At 45.4% G+C, this 18,009-nt stretch overlaps 1 protein-coding gene across 1 annotated transcript in view; it reads right to left on the bottom strand.

Annotated features, from left to right (window-relative positions):
* Window positions 1-18,009, bottom strand: part of LOC121009269 (ficolin-2-like) — a 231,123-nt gene that overhangs the window by 110,838 nt on the left and 102,276 nt on the right. The window lies entirely within an intron of this gene.

Below are 18,009 nucleotides of genomic sequence, written 5' to 3'. Positions count from 1 at the left end.
TGTCCCCAAACTCCGAGTGTTACGTATTATTATGCGGGATATATGTCAGTGGATTTGATTCGGATTTAGACACAGAATCTGCACCTAAATCCTAAATGTGTGCTTGTATCTTGTAAGTTATGCCCAGTTCATTGTCTGAGAGGACGGAGTGTAACACACACCAAAGGGAGCATCTCAAGACACTAGATTTAAGGAAAGCAGAGAAGTCCCTCGGCGCAAAAATCCGTCAAACAGGTGCCAGGATCAGATGTAAAATCTTTTATTGCAGCGATACAACGCGTTTCGGGGAATCACTCCCCTTCATCAGGTACAAAGAAGCTGCACAAGTTTTAGTAACAAAAAGACACACATATTTATACCTGCAGGCACCACCTACAAGGGGGGGGGGGTCACAGGTCAAAGGAGGTGTTCCCTACATAGATTCGTAGCAAGTGTATTATGTATTTTAACACAGTCCTCATAGACAACTGATAGTGTCTATAAACTTGTTTTTCTTTCACCGTAGAAAATCTAATTTGATAATGCTCACTGTTTGTTTAAAGCAAATTTCATAATCACGTGACAAAAAGGGCCGGCACTTAAATAAAGAGCAATTAACAGCGCATCAGGAAGCGCAACTGGAGCGCCCGGTGTAGCGCATATTAATGATGTGATTCTACTACGAGTTCCGGACCCGCATCACATGAGCGGGGCCGGATCACGTGAAGTCCATTGCCAAGTGACAGAGATGCTCTGGTGGTACGGGATCAGTCTGCTGTCTAAGATCATGTCTCGTGTTCCGGGCCAGCATCAGATGATCGGGGCCGGGTCACGTGAGGGCCGCTGCTAGGTAACAGGGATGCTTCTGTTGTATAGAAGCAGTCCACTGTTACGGAGGCAAGAGCAGGAAGTAAGGGCCATACAGCCAAAGCTGGGAAAACCAAATTAGGTCATGAATATGGTAAGGCTCCTAAATATATATATATATAGAAACGAGCAGCATCTATAAACTGCTTATAAAAGGATAAACTCATACAATTGAATACATACAATTAAAAAAAATGAAATCAAATAATGATAAGACAATAAAATGCATATATATCCCGCTAGTTAATACATGAATATGAATATAAAATACCACGTGAAAATCACATAAAAAGTTCCTTCTGGTAGTGCAGGCGTCAAAGCACTTCCAGAAAGAATAATAAGGTGATGGATGATAATAAGGGTCTTGTTGAACAATCACCACCGCACCGTCTGTTCACTGGGAGTGGACTCATGGACACGTGCGCATATGCATGGGATTGCACAGGCGCACAAATACACAAACACCCCCCCCCCCCCCCCCGGATGCCAGGCAGTGTGATTGTCACCAAATCCACTGGTGAGGCCTAATAATGAAACCTAATAATGAAACCATCTGATCATATGGGGCGGGGGTTGAAAACCAAAAAAATCTCTCTGGTATAAAAATTAACAATTATCTGGGTCTGGTATAAGCAGTGAACAGTATTGCGAAGATCTTTTTTACCCTACTTTAATGGCGTACATGTGTTTGTTATTGGTAGCCATACTACAGTGTATCTGGAAATTACAAATTGATTTCGAAAGCCTCATTTAAACCCTGAGGATTCAAACTGTTCAGTCTGTAGATCCAGAACATTTCGCGTCTTTTGATTGTTTGCATAATATTCCGGCTGTCTGTATGAATCTGTTCTATGGGCAAAACAGAAATACTTGAAAAAAGACCCTGATGTTTATCAGTAGCATGTCTTGACACGCTATGCTGCATGAATTTCTTTTTAATATTTGAGCGGTGCTTGTTCAGCCTATTGCGCAATGTTTGTGTGGTGCGTCCCACATACTGTAATCCACACTGACATTCAAGTATGTAGATCACGTTTTTGGACCCACAATCCAATTGTTGTTTAATATTGAAAATTTCTCCAGTGTTGTTATTTCGGAATGAGGTGGAATTGCGTATGGAGAGGCAACACAAACATTTGGGTTGTCTACATTTTGAACTACCTACTAATCTCGATGGCAAAAAAGAGCTGACAGTTGATACCGCTCTTTTATTGTGTTGTTCACGCAGATTACTGGGTGCCAATAGATTTTTTAGGGTTCTTGCTCTTCTAAACGTCAGAGGTGGACGTGTTGGTAAAGATTTACCTATGAATGGGTCTTTTTTGAGGATATGCCAGTGTTTAGAGAGTATATTTCTCACATCTTTGTGATTGCTACTATAAGTGGTAATGAAATTGGCACCCCATTTCTCTTTTTGTTGCTGTTCCTCACCTGTCTGATGTTTTTTGCTGACTGATAAACAGTCATCCTGTGTAAGATCCTTGGCTCTATTATAGGCTGCCTCAATGACTCCATGAGGGTAGCCTTTCTTCAGGAATCTCCTACGTATTATTTTACTTTGTAGTCCCTGGTGAGGGAACAATTCCTTCGTAATCTTTTGAATTGTCCAAAAGGGATATTTGTCTTCCATTTTTTGAAATGTAGACTAGAATATTCCAGATAACTGTTACAGTCAACTTTTTTAAAAAACGTACGGGTTTCAATTTCATTAGCATTACTGTTCATTTCCAGATCCAAAAATTCAATTCTGGAACGGTCATACGTCCCAGCCAGAGTTATACCCCAATTAGAAGAATTGAGGTGTTTGATAAAATTCTCGATGGAATTACAATCCCTGTCCCATATGAAAAGGAGGTCATCTATATAGCGTCGATATAAAACAATATTATCTGACCACTCGGTGGGCATGTAAATGTATCTATCTTCGAATGCTCCCATAAAAAGGTTCGCAAAACTGGGTGCGAAACGCGTACCCATTGCGGTACCTTTGCATTGGAGATATAATTGTTTACCAAAAGAAAATGTATTGTGCGTCAGAATAAATTTAATCGATTCTAATATAAATGACTTTTGGTCAACCGGTACTGATGGATCTTTATCTAAAAAATGGTCAACACAATTAATACCCAATTCATGATTGATGTTGGAGTATAAGGTCGCAACATCAAGGGCTATCCACGAATAAGTATCCCTCCATGTGATTCCCTTTAGTGTTTTTATGAGGGAGGTGGAATCCTTAAGATATGAGGGTAATTGGATCACATATTTCTGTAGCAAAACGTTCACATAGTGAGACAGATTGCAGGTCAGCAAGGATATCCCAGATATGATGGGGCGGCCAGGGGGATTTTGAACATCCTTGTGGATTTTGGGTAGATGGTAAAAAAGTGCCATGACTGAATCTGATTTGAGGATGTATTCTTGTTCCTTCTTGCTAAGTATATGTTTAGCTGAATCAATCAGAGATTTTAATGCTATCCTGTGTTCCCCAGAAGGATCCTCTTCCAAGGGAAGATAATAGTCGTGTCAGATAAAATGCGTAAAGCTTCTTTGACATAATCATCTCTGTTTTGGATGACTACACCTCCACCTTTATCAGCATTGCGGATGACAATTAAAGTATTTTCAAAGACACTAGATGTGGCATTGAAGCCCAAGCTGACAGACAGGTCCACCACAGGAGTGATGGCTAGGGTTGAGCGAACCCAAACTGTAAAGTTCGGGTTCGTACCGAATTTTAGGATTTTTGGACCCCGGACCCGAACCGAAACATTTCAGTAAAAGTTCGGGTTCGGGTTTGGCGATTTCTTGGGGCTTTTCGAAAGGCTGCAGAGCAGCCAATCAACAAGCGTTTAACTCTGTGTCCTTAGAAGCCATCACAGCCATGCCTACTAATGGCATGGCTGTGATTGGCCAGTGCAGCATGTGACCCAGCCTCTATATAAGCTGGAGTCACGTAGTGCTGCACGTCACTCTGCTGTTACTAGTTGTTGAGGGAAGTGTTGGATTTAAATATATGTATATATACACTGCTCAAAAAAATAAAGGGAACACAAAAATAACACATCCTAGATCTGAATTAATTAAATATTTTTCTGAAATACTTTGTTCTTTACATAGTTGAATGTGCTGACAACAAAATCACACAAAAAAAAATGGAAATCAAATTTTTTAACCCATGGAGGTCTGGATTTGGAGTCACACTCAAAATTAAAGTGGAAAAACACACTACAGGCTGATCCAACTTTGATGTAATGTCCTTAAAACAAGTCAAAATGAGGCTCAGTAGTGTGTGTGGCCTCCACGTGCCTGTATGACCTCCCTACAACGCCTGTGCATGCTCCTGATGAGGTGGCGGACGGGGATCTCCTCCCAGACCTGGACTAAAGCATCTGCCAACTCCTGGACAGTCTGTGGTGCAACGTGACGTTGGTGGATAGAGCGAGACATGATGTCCCAGATGTGCTCAATTGGATTCAGGTCTGGGGAACGGGCGGGCCAGTCCATAGCATCAATGCCTTTGTCTTGCAGGAACTGCTGACACACTCCAGCCACATGAGGTCTAGCATTGTCTTGCATTAGGAGGAACCCAGGGCCAACCGCACCAGCATATGGTCTCACAAGGGGTCTGAGGATCTCATCTCGGTACCTAATGGCAGTCAGGCTACCTCTGGCGAGCACATGGAGGGCTGTGCGGCCCTCCAAAGAAATGACACCCCACACCATTACTGACCCAATGCCAAACCGGTCATGCTGGAGGATGTTGCAGGCAGCAGAACGTTCTCCACGGCGTCTCCAGACTCTGTCACATCTGTCACGTGCTCAGTGTGAACCTGCTTTCACCTGTGAAGAGCACAGGGCACCAATGGCGAATTTGCCAATCTTGGTGTGCTCTGGCAAATGCCACGTCCTGCACGGTGTTGGGCTGTAAGCACAACCCCCACCTGTGGACGTCGGGCCCTCATATCACCCTCATGGAGTCTGTTTCTGACCGTTTGAGCAGACACATGCACATTTGTGGCCTGCTGGAGGTCATTTTGCAGGGCTCTGGCAGTGCTCCTCCTGTTCCTCCTTGCACAAAGGCGGAGGTAGCAGTCCTGCTGCTGGGTTGTTGCCCTCCTACGGCCTCCTCCACATCTCCTGATGTACTGGCCTATCTTCTGGTAGCGCCTCCATGCTCTGGACACTACGCTGACAGACACAGCAAACCTTCTTGCCACAGCTCACATTGATGTGCCATCCTGGATAAGCTGCACTACCTGAGCCACTTGTGTGGGTTGTAGACTCCGTCTCATGCTACCACTAGAGTGAAAGCACCGCCAGCATTCAAAAGTGACCACAACATCAGCCAGGAAGCATAGGAACTGAGAAGTGGTCTGTGGTTACCACCTGCAGAACCACTCCTTTATTGGGGGTGTCTTGCTAATTGCCTATAATTTCCACCTGTTGTCTATTCCATTTGCACAACAGCATGTGAAATTGATTGTCACTCAGTGTTGCTTCCTAAGTGGACGGTTTGATTTCACAGAAGTGTGATTGACTTGGAGTTACATTGTGTTGTTTAAGTGTTCCCTTTATTTTTTTGAGCAGTGTATATATATTTACTTATGGATGTGCCCCAAGTATCTATAGGTATATATATACAGTTAAACTGTGCCCAGAAGCTCCCATGGATGCCCCCCCTCTGGAATGTGCCTGCTGGGTGGGGAGAGACCGACAACTGGACAATTATGTCCAGTTTCGACCTCTTCAAAGGACAGATGATCAATAAAGATCCTCTGCCCTTTGTCACCATCTCCGGCAACAAAGAGTTCCCATGCCCCTGTGTGCCGCTCACCTCCGGCGCTGTAATTACAGCGCCAGAGATGTGCGATATCTCCACAGGCGGGAGGATCAAAGGATCCCCCCGCCTGGGAGCGTGGGCTGGTGCGGTGATGTCATATCACCGCGCCAGCCCATATGGTCCTGGCTGCGGGCATGCGTGCGCACGCCTGCAGGGCGGCAAAACGGGAGCGAGCATCGCTGGGTTTAAATACCCCAGCGGCACTGCGCTCTAGAGGCTAGCACCCCGACCGGCTTCCTTGAAAGAGAGCGCTGTGCTGCGCTCAAAAGATTGGAGGAGCGCAGCCAGCGCTCAGACAAGATCGGGACCCCCCCCCTGAAGGTGAGCGCATCCGGCGCTGAAGTGCGGGATCCCTTTCTCCCCCCGACATAGAAGAGAGTGCAGGCAGCCATCCGGGCTGCGCTGCGCTAGGACACAGGACCCCCGGCACCCCCCCTGAAGGAGAGCGCATCCGGCGCTCCAATAAACTCCCTAACCCCGACAAGAAGAGTCCAGGCAGCACTGACAGGCGGCGCTGCGTGAGAAGATCTCCACCAGCCCAGAGGAGACCAGGAGGGGAAAACCGAGCAGTCGAGCTGCTCCACTAAAGAGCAAAGGGAGAAGGGAGGCAGAGATCGAGCAGCTGCTGAGTCCTGCCCTGGAAGACTAAGTATCGCTTTCCCTGTCCTCCCTCCTCCTTAACCCCTGCTGCCCTGAACCCCTGCTATCCTTCCCTGCATTGCCCTGGGATCCCCTGAATTCTCACTGCCCCCTGCCATTAACCACTTCAGTACCCAGCAGCCCCCCTGTGGACCCTGTAACCCCACAGCATTGCTGCTGCCCTTAACCCCTGCTGAACTCCCAGCAGCAGATTAACTCCTGCAGTCAGTGCCCAGCAGAGCCCTGTACTGCAGAGTCCCTGTACCCCAGTACTCTATCCCTGCCCAGTGGAATCCCTGAAATCGCCACAGGTGTTAACCCTTTCCTGGGTTACCCCTTGCCCTGCCTTTCCCAGAACCACCCTGTGTTCCTTGGCCTGCATGTATCTACCCCTGCAGTGCCACAATTGTGTGTTTAACCCCTTGTACCCCGTAGGGAGAGTGAGTAGCCAGGCGGGTGGGTTACCGATATTTGTGAGAATGTAAATGTATTATTGTAATTGTAGTTAGATTCTGGGGAGGACTTGGGACTGTGTTAGTGTAGTTAGAACCGTATTGGTGTGTTGTTATAGTGTGTGTACTTATATTGCTGTGTGTTGCTATAAATATATATATCTATTCCATTGATATAGATATATATATTTATAAGCAAATATTAGACTGTAACGTTTAGTGTCTTAATAAATACCTTTTATTTAAGCACAGTGTGTAGTCTTTTGTAGTAGTAAGGCATCGCAGCAATATCCGTAGTGTAGTTCAGTGGAGTGTATAGGTAACAGAGGTAGTTAGCTAGTTAACATAACCTAGCTAGGTGTCACGAGTAGGAGGTCCCAGGAGAGACCACCGCGTCGTCAAGCAATAAACAAACGGAAATCAGGTACAGACACACAAGAGTTTATCGCACAAACAAAAACCAGGGAAGGCAGCACAGACAAAACATGAGCTCTATGTACCGTCGGCACAGTGGGAGAAAACCCCCACTGCGCCACTGTCTAGTAATACTCCAGAGGGGCGTGACTAAGCAACTCCTGGTATTCACTAGGGCCCCAGATGGTAGGGTTAGACTTTGCAGCAGGAAGTTGCCAGGGTCCACTCCAGAGCGAGAACTAGACAGTGACAGCAAGAACGAATGGACAACAGGTACCAGAAGGTACCGACGGCACATAGGCAAACATAACATAGACAGGCAAATAAAAACAGGGCAACTAATAACACAAGCAGGAGTACATAGCAAGGAAACAGGAGTGACAATGAGCAGAGAAGGATTTGCTCCACCAGTAGTAAACTGCTTGGCCTTGCGCATGGCACTCTGCTGCAAAGAAAGGTGCAGCAAGGAAGGACTTGCTGAACAGAGACATGAATACACACAAGGTAACTAAAACATAACTGGCAGAACAGATAACAGAAACACAGGAAAGAGGACATCAAGGAGGACGGGAATGAACAAGTAGGAAACCCACAAAGCACAGACAGACAGACAGGGATCCCATGGGTCAGCAGCATGGGAGAGTGAGTACAAACAGGAGCAGGACAAGACAACACACACCAGGAGAGCTGACCCAGAACTGAGGAAACCTCAGCCTTATATACAGGTTCCATGGGTGCAGCAGAGAGGCCACACCCATGGAGCAGACAGAGAGGATTAACTCCTAATAGACACACAGGGGAGTTAACCCATAAAGAACCACAAATAACACACAGGAACGGAGCTGCAGCGAGAGCATAGACAGAAGGTCACAGCCAGAGGTAACGACTGTGACACTAGGTTAGTTATATATATTATGATTTAGGCATAAATAGGTCGAGTCATCACTAGACGATTCACGCCTATTTATGAATATTAATTATTGAGATTTGCAGAAATATCAATAATTAATATCCCCTTTAACACTAGTGTAGGGAGAGGATGCTGATGCTGTGAGGGAGAGAATAGGAAAGAAACTTTAATCAGAACTCCAATTGAACTCAGCGATCTACATAGATTTAGTTGTGTGGGTGCAGTGCACAATCTTTTTACCCTGCCCTGAACCCAGTGACAGAGAAAAATAACTTTTATCCGTCTGTTAGTTATGTGGTCGGCGGCGGCCATTTTATGCAAGCTCAGTGCACCAGCACTGCATATGTGTTTTTCTGACATTGAAATCCAAGCTTGAAATACTGCAATAATAATCTGGGTTTAAAAAAACACCCATTTTTGGCAATATCCTATATCTGGTGCCTTTGCAGCATTAGTCGGTGTGCAATTTAAGCTAGAAATTTTGGGCAAAGTACTTAATATTGCAGTCTTTGCTGCATCTGTTATTGTTAAAACAAGTTTGAAATACTTCAATAATTTTCTGGCTTTGAAAAAACAGCCTCTGCCGCATTAGTCAGTGTGCAATTTAAGCGAGAAATACAGCTATCATTTTTTGGGTTTTAAAAAACACCCATTTAGGGCAAAATACTTAATTTGCGGCCTTGTCTACATCTGTCAGTGTGAGATACACGCTTTAGATACTGCTGTCATATTCTGTTATTAAAAAAAACACCCATTTTGGGCAAAATACTTAATATTGCAGCCTTTGCTGCATCTGTGATTGTTAAAAACAAGCTTGAAATACTTCAATAATTTTCTGGCTTTGAAAAAACAACCTCTGCCGCATTAGTCAGTGTGCAATTTAAGCGAGAAATACAGCTATAATTTTTTGGGTTTTAAAAAACACCCATTTAGGGCAAAATACTTAATTTGCGGCCTTGTCTACATCTGTCAGTGTGAGATACATGCTTCAGATACTGCTGTGCTATTCTGGTATTAAAAAAACACCCATTTTGGGCAAAATACTTAATTTGCTGCCTTGTCTGCATCTATACGTGTGAAAATCAAGTGTTATATACTGCTGTCATATTCTGGTATTAAAAAAACACACATTTAGGGCAAAAATCTTAATTTTGCAGCCTTGTCTGCATCTGTATGTGTGAGATACACCCTTTAGATACTGTTGTTCTATTCTGCTATTAAAAAACACCCATTTAGGGCAAAAAAACTTAATTTTGCAGCCTTTGCTGCATCTGTCATTGTGAAATACACCCTTTACATACTGCTGTGCTATTCTGGTATAAAAAAACCACAAATTGTGGGCAAAAATCTTAATTTGTGGCCTTGTCTGCATCTGTACGTGTGAGATACACGCTTTAGATACTGCTGTGCTATTCTGGTATTAAAAAAACACAAATTTTGGGCAAAAATCTTAATTTGTGGCCTTGTCTGCATCTGTACATGTGAGATACACCCTTTAGATACTGTTGTTCTATTCTGCTATAAAAAAAACACCCATTTAGGGCAAAAAAAATTTTTTGCAGCCTTTGCTGCATATGTCATTGTGAGATACCTCCTTTACATACTGCTGTGCTATTCTGCTATTAAAAAAACACTCATTTAGGGCAAAAAAAATTATTTGCGGCCTTGTCTGCATCTGTACATGTGAGATACACCCTTTAGATACTGTTGTTCTATTCTGCTATAAAAAAAAAAACATTTTGGGCAAAAATCTTAATTTGCGGCCTTGTCTGCATCTGTACGTGTGAGATACACCCTTTAGATACTGTTGTTCTATTCTGCTATTAAAAAAACACTCATTTAGGGAAAAAATTATAATTTTGCAGCCTTTGCTGCATTTGTCATTGTGAAATACACCCATTAGATACTAAATAGCAAAGAGAAAAAAAGCTTGGTGTACAGTCACAAATAAGCAGCGGAACCCTTATCCAGGAGTAGGTTCAGTCTCCTTAAAACAGTCAAATCCACAAGCAATTTCAGGGACCGCGCTGATATCAGCAGTTTAAGACACAGTGCAGACTCGACACTCGATCCAACAGATGGTTGTTCACATTCCACTCCTATGGACCTCTCCTTGTAATGACCGGCGTCACACAAAGGGAGGGAAATGGGAAGGCCCTGTCCAAGGGAGAGGGAAAGGTGGTGACCCCTGACTCACCTTGCGGCTGGCACCTGACTGCCCTGACGTCCCTAGACGGGTTCCTCACCCGTACAACGATCACGTGCCTAAACCCTGGCTTTCCCTAAGATGAACCCTGTGTAGTGAACAGGGCGGTGGGATCACTAGTCCGCACCACTGACACTAAGAGGAAAACACCAAGGAGGGGACAGACAATACAGACAAACATATAATCCCAGGTGGGCGACAACAGCAGACCACCAAGGCCCAACAGGGATCCGGAGGGTAACACTTTGGAACAACAACCAGGGATCTCAGCTACTCAGCTCCAGTGGGTCAGTATAGAAGTCCAGGCAGGAAGCTCTATATCTGGCAACCAGAGAAGTGGGAGATATGAATATAAGGAGGTTGGGATTGCTGGACAAGAAACAGCTGAGGAGGAGAAGCTACGGATCTCTGAGCGAGCCAAAAAGGATTGCAAGGCAAACCCAGAAAGCTACCATTACGAAACAGCACTGTCTTTGTACATCGAACGCGCAGCCACCCGCTGTGACTTCCTGACCCCGGGTATAACGGAGTCAGACGTGGCTCTTGATACCCTCGTGACAGTACCCCCCTCTCTACGAGGGGCCTCCGGACACTCAGGACTAGGTCTCTCAGGATGAGAGGCATGAAAAACCTGAACTAACCTGTCGGCGTTTACCTCAGACGCTGGAACCCACATTCTTTCCTCGGGACCGTAACCCCTCCAATGCACCAGATACTGAAGAGAACGGCGGACCCGACGAGAATCAACAATTTTGGATATTTAGGACCTAGTTTCCAAGAGGGAACCTTTAATTTAATATTCCTAGTAGATAACCACACATAGTCATTCACTCCTAGGTCCGGACCTGGCGACCGTCTCTTATCAGCCATGCATTTATATTTACCTCCCATATTCTTCAAATTAGCTTGCACTTTCTGCCATACAGATGAAAGAGACGACGAAAACCGTTCCTCTTCGGGAACCCCAGAAGACCCCCCCTCTTTGAAAGTACAGAATTGGGGATGAAAACCATATGCACCAAGAAATGGTGACTTGCCAGTAGATTCCTGACGGCGATTATTTATGGCAAACTCGGCTAACGGTAAATATGATGACCACACCTCTTGGTTTTCAGACACAAAACATCTTAGATATGTCTCAAGGTTTTGGTTGGTACGCTCAGTCTGTCCATTTGACTGAGGATGGAAAGCTGAGGAAAAGGACAAGTGTACCCCCAAACGGGAACAAAAAGCTTTCCAAAATTTTCAAAATTAACTGGGTTCCCCGACCCGAAACAACATCGGAAGGGACCCCATGAAGCTTCACGATTTCACTGATGAATACCTGATCAAGAGTCTTAGCATTAGGTAGTGCGGGTAACGCAATGAAGTGTACCATTTTGCTAAACCTGTCCACTACTACCAAGATAACTGTTTTACCCGCAGACAAAGGTAAGTCAGTGATAAAATCCATTGACAGATGTGTCCATGGCCTATTGGGAATGACAAGTGGCAATAAAGACCCTGCAGGACGTGTATGAGAGACTTTCGCACGCGCACAAGTAGAACAAGAAGACACAAAATCCATTACATCCTGACGCAACCTTGGCCACCAAAAACGACGAGACAAAAGCTCCAAGGTTGCTTTACTACCCGGGTGCCCAGCAAGTGCCGAATTAAGATGTTCCTTTAATAATTTGAGACGCAGGTTCAACGGTACAAACAATTTCTCTGAGGGGCAAGAGATCGGGGCGTCCCCCTGGGCCTCTGACACCTTCCCCTCCAGAGCAGAGTGTACCGCAGAGACAACCACTCCTCTTTGTAGAATGGGTACCGGATCACTCACATTACTCCCTCCAGGGAAACAACGAGATAATGCATCTGCCTTGGTATTTTTTGCCCCAGGACGATAGGTAATAACATAGTTAAACCTGGTAAAAAATAGCGACCACCTAGCTTGTCTAGGGGTGAGACGCTTAGCTGATTCGAGGTACAGAAGGTTTTTGTGGTCCGTAATCACAGTGACGGGGTGGATGGCCCCCTCTAAAAAGTGACGCCATTCTTCAAACGCTAGTTTAATAGCTAATAGTTCCCTATTGCCAATATCATAGTTCTTCTCTGCTGCAGATAGTTTTTTAGAAAAGAAAGCACAAGGACGCCATTTGCCAGGAGACGGACCCTGAGACAGCACAGCCCCCACTCCCACCTCTGACGCATCTACTTCAACAATAAAAGGCTGGGAGACATCAGGTTGGATTAGTACAGGTGCCAAGGTAAACCTCTCTTTTAGAGAGGAAAAAGCAATTTTAGCGGCGTCAGACCATTTAGAAAAATCTGTCCCCTTCCTAGTCATGTCAGTAAGGGGTTTTACAATCACCGAATAATTTTTAATGAATTTTCTATAGAAATTTGCGAAGCCCAAGAACCGTTGCAGTGCTTTGAGGTTCTCAGGAAGATCCCAATCTAAAATTGCCTGGACCTTCCTAGGATCCATACAGAAACCTGAAGCAGATAATAAATACCCTAGGAACTGTATCTCCTGAACGGCGAAAACACACTTTTCAATTTTAGCATATAATTTATTCGTCCGTAGGACCTGCAGTACCTGTCTGACATACACCTCATGTGTTTTCAGATCCGACGAATAAATTAAAATATCATCTAGGTATATCACCACAAACCTGCCGATAAGATGACTAAAAATGTCATTAACGAAATGTTGGAAGACAGCAGGAGCATTGGTCAGACCGAAAGGCATGACTAGATTTTCATAATGATTTTCATAATGCCCCTCAGGGGTGTTAAAGGCTGTCTTCCACTCATCCCCTTCCTTGATACGAATCAGATTGTAGGCCCCCCTAAGATCAAGTTTGGAGAACCACCTAGCACCCGCAATCTGATTAAACAGGTCAGGAATGAGAGGAAGAGGGTATGGGTCTCGGATGGTTATCTGGTTTAATTCGCGAAAATCTAGGCAAGGACGCAGGCCCCCATCTTTCTTTTTAACGAAGAAAAACCCTGAAGCCACGGTTGAAGAAGAGGGTCTGATGTGTCCCTTAGCCAAGCTCTCGGAGATATAATCTTTCATGGCTTGTCTCTCTCTAATTATATAACCTGGTCTTGGGTAATTTTGCACCGGGAATCAGGTTAACCGGGCAATCATAAGGACAGTGAGGTGGTAACTTCTGACAACCCTTTTCAGAAAAAACGTCCTCAAAGTCTGAAACAAATGTGGGTAGGGTAGCTATGGAGGCGACTAAGCAATTGCAATTTAAGCAATTTTCTCTGCACTGCTCACTCCACTCCAATATCTCCCTGGCCTGCCAATCCACCACTGCATTGTGCGCTACCAACCAGGGAAGACCCAACACCACCGGAGTGGGAAGCCCCTCCAGAACATAACATGCAAGCAACTCGTTATGGTGGTCCCCTACCCGAAGGTGTAAGTTATGGACAATGGGAGTGAGGTTTCTCTGAGACAGAGGAGCAGAATCAATAGCGAATATGGGAATAGGTCTCTGTAGCGTACAGAGAGACAAACCCATAGTGTGGGCAAAATGGGCATCTATCAAATTTACTCCTGCTCTACTGTCTAGAAAAAAAGAAATAGTCGCCGTCTTAACGCCAAAAACAACAACCGCTGGCAACACAAATTGCGATGTTCGTATGGAGGAAACGTATACCCCCCGGCTGACATCCTCCACACAGCCTGGGGTTAGTCGTTTTTCCGACAGTCTTTTGTTTTTGAGGAAGGAAGGACAGACATTAATAAAATGACCCCTCTCTCCACAGAAAAAACAAACCCCACGCCTACGGCGAGCCTCAGGAGGATGGACCTGATGAGTAGTTCCTCCTAGCTGCATAGGCTCGTCTAAGTCCGTACAGACTAACTGCTGCTTAAGAGGGGTTACCAATTGCTCCGGATTTTTCAATCTGTCCCTAAGACGTCTATCTATTCTGATAGAAAGGGACATCACCGCATCAAGGGAAAAGGGAGTCTCATACAGCGCAAGCGCATGCTTAATCCTTTCGGATAACCCAGAGCAGAACTGACTCCTGAGAGCCGGGTCGTTCCACTGGGTATCCGTAGCCCACCTACGGAACTCTGCGCAATACTCCTCTACTGGCCGCTCTCCCTGTAGGAGTCTCCGTAATTTTGATTCAGCCAGTGCGACTCGGTCAGGGTCGTCATATATGAGACCCAAGGCCCCAAAAAATTCATCCACTGACCGGAGAGCCTGGGAATCAGTGGGTAAAGAGAACGCCCAGGATTGCGGGTCCCCCTGCAGCAGGGAAATAACAACCCCCACCCACTGTTCTTCATTACCAGAGGAGTAAGGGCGCAGCTTAAAATATAATTTACAGGCCTCACGGAACGTCACAAATTTGTCCCTTCCCCCAGAAAATCTGTCAGGAAGAACAACCTTGGGTTCCGTAACAACCTGGTTACCTGTAGCAACCGTGGTCTGTTGCAATTGCTGCTGCTGCTGGAGGACCGACGCCTTCAATCCTGCCACCTCCAAAGACAGGCCTTGAAGTTGCTTTGACAAAGCAGCAATTGGATCCATACTGGATTCTAAGTAGGTAGAAAGAAATTTTATTTATTTTTTTACCTACACAAAATGAGGGCCAGATATAATGTAATGACCGGCGTCACACAAGGGAGGGAAGTGGGAAGGCCCTGTCCAAGGGAGAGGGAAAGGTGGTGACCCCTGACTCACCTTGTGGCTGGCACCTGACTGCCCTGACGGCCCTAGACGGGTTCCTCACCCGTACGCCGATCACGTGCCTAAACCCTGGCTTTCCCTAAGATGAACCCTGTGTAGTGAACAGGGCGGTGGGATCACTAGTCCGCACCACTGACACTAAGAGGAAAACACCAAGGAGGGGACAGACAACACAGACAAACATATAATCCCAGGTGGGCGACAACAGCAGACCACAAAGGCCCAACAGGGATCCGGAGGGTAACGTTCTGGAACAACAACCAGGGAACACAGCTACACAGCTCCAGTGGGTCAGTATAGAAGTCCAGGCAGGAAGCTCTATATCTGGTAACCAGAGAAGTGGGAGATGGGAATATAAGGAGGTTGGGATTGCTGGACAAGAAACAGCTGAGGAGGAGAAGCTACGGATCCCTGAGCGAGCCAAAAAGGATTGCAAGGCAAACCCAGAAAGCTACCATTACGAAACAGCACTGTCTTTGTACATCGAACGCGCAGCCACCCGCTGCGACTTCCTGACCCCGGGTATAACGGAAGCACATGGCGCAATACCCAAGTTGTAAAGTAAGTATACAATTTATTGTACTTACAAAATTTAAGGAGTAAAAAGCATTTTTTTAAAACTTGCCCGACCCTGGTTTCGCCTTAGGCTTTGCTATTCTGGTATTAAAAAAAAAAACACCCATTTTGGGCAAAAATCTTAATTTGTGGCCTTGTCTGCATCTGTACGTGTGAGATACACCCTTTAGATACTGTTGTTCTATTCTGCTATTAAAAAAACACTCATTTAGGACAAAAAACTTAATTTTGCAGCCTTTGCTGCATCTGTCATTGTGAAATACACCAATTACGTACTGCTGTGCTATTCTGGTATTAAAAAAACACCCATTTAGGGCAAAAGAAACTTAATTTTGCAGCCTTTGTTGCATATGTCATTGTGAGATACACACTTTAGATGCTGTTGTTCTATTCTGCTATTAAAAAAACACCTATTTAGGGGGGAAAAACTTAATTTTGCAGCCTTTGCTGCATCTGTCATTGTGAGATACACCCTTTACAAACTGCTGTGCTATTCTGGAATTAAAAAAACACCCATTTTGGGCAAAAATCTTAATTTGTGGCCTTGTCCGCATCTGTCAGTGTGAGATACACGCTTTAGATACTGCTGCATATGTCATTGATTGGGTCTTAAGGGGTTTCCAGCTCAGGAGACTACATTTCCTAGCATAGAACATTACAGAATGTTGACGTTTCCTCCCATATTTAGTAGGGATTAAATCTGAGACCAGACCCAACCAACTAGTTCTGGGAGAATGCACTTCAGGGAGCCCCATTTTTAAAGTTCTTAAAATGATGAATATCTCGACAATACTGGCAGAGTATTGTACAGTACAGTAGACCTCCATGTAGAAGCTAGTTCTTTCAATTGAGAATACTGCAGTCACGGTATATCCATCATCCACTTAACGAAAGCCTTCATCAACGGAGATTCCTGCACAGCCAGAATCGCACTGTAAAAAGAAGGAGACCATCTTAATAACATGAAACTTCCTCACTATGGTCTCCACTGGTCCGCATTCCAAGGTCACAGTCCCTCTATCAAACTTGGTCCCACACATGTTTCAAAACTGAAAATATCTGTAAAAACTAAATCACAGCAGATTAAATTCCTGCCTCAGACTATCATAGGATCGAAAGAGTATCCCCCTCATATAATTAAGTGAGATACTCCACCCTGTCCCATGGCCAAAACTCTAAGTCAGGCAAATGTTGCAGCTGTGGAAGAGTAGGGTTGCACCAGAGTAGCAAGTAGGCAGTCCAAGTCTCCTCGTCCACTACTTGAGCATGACATGACTACGAAGGTAGTCCAACTCGCCACTGGTGCAGCCATTTTAGAGGTAGAATAACGAGTCGGTTAGACCAAACTTCAACATACAAAGTTTTACAGTGACCCATAAAGGGTACTTTATAATGCCTGATGGTCGGGCAGATTAGAGATAATCTGCCAGTGTACACGTGCCATCAGTTACCCGAAAACCAGGGGTGCACCACCAATGAGGCCAGGTGAGGGGATCGCCTCAGGCAGCACCAGGTAGGGGCAAGAGGGGGGCAGCAGAATGGCCATGGGCAATGAGCGCTTTCATTGTGGCAAAGGGGTTAGGTTCAGAAATTGGCATGGGGGGGGGGTTGCTGTTTTAGTTTTCGCCTCAAGCAGCAGAAAGGCTAGGTGCAGCCTTGCCCGAAACACTTGTTCATCAGGTAATAGGATCTTTGGTGCGGTCACCTAAATCTTCTTTTACTGGCAGCAGAGTATGCCGTCTAAACACCGCTCTGCTGCTGGCACACAATGATTCTGCATGGGAACGATCGATGGTATTAGCGATTGTTCTTCCCGTACTGTGGAGATCTCTTTCACTGACAAGCAAGCAGTCATCGGGAAGGAATGCTTCCTACCTGACAATTGTCTGCCCAATTGAGAAGTGTAAAGGGCACTTAAAGGCCCAATAAAGCTGCAGCCAGCACCACAGCCAGGTTGCAAATGACAACTGGATAGCGACACAGTATATATACTTACTTGGAAGGGCACGGCCCCTTTGTTGACCCGGACCATTGGGATGCTGCCACGGCACAGCAGTGGGCCAATGGGAGAGAGAGAGATGTCTGGACTACTTAGCCACAGACTCCTGAGAGAAAGGGAAGAACAGCTGGCTCAGGCCTTTCCTCACCATGAATCCTTCTTCTGTCTGGGAGGAGACTGAAGAAACCATCTCAGTGCCTTGCCTGTATTGTTTTTGCACTCAAGTTCCTTCAGTAAAGAAGCCCACTGGTTTACTGCAGACCCTGACTATTAGGACTTATTTCCCATTGGGGTGCACCACGCCTTACCATCCCTTCTGTAGAGCAACAACAAATGGTGTCCGGGAGACCTAGCGTAGCATTAGGGCCACTATAAACCTGGCCACTGCACTAATAAAGGTACGAGGTATGAAATTCCA

The sequence above is a fragment of the Bufo bufo genome, chromosome 8, assembly GCF_905171765.1.
Source record: "Bufo bufo chromosome 8, aBufBuf1.1, whole genome shotgun sequence".
NCBI lineage: Eukaryota > Metazoa > Chordata > Amphibia > Anura > Bufonidae > Bufo > Bufo bufo.
Note: the sequence above shows the minus strand (reverse complement) of the source record. Positions and strands in the feature narration are given on the sequence as shown.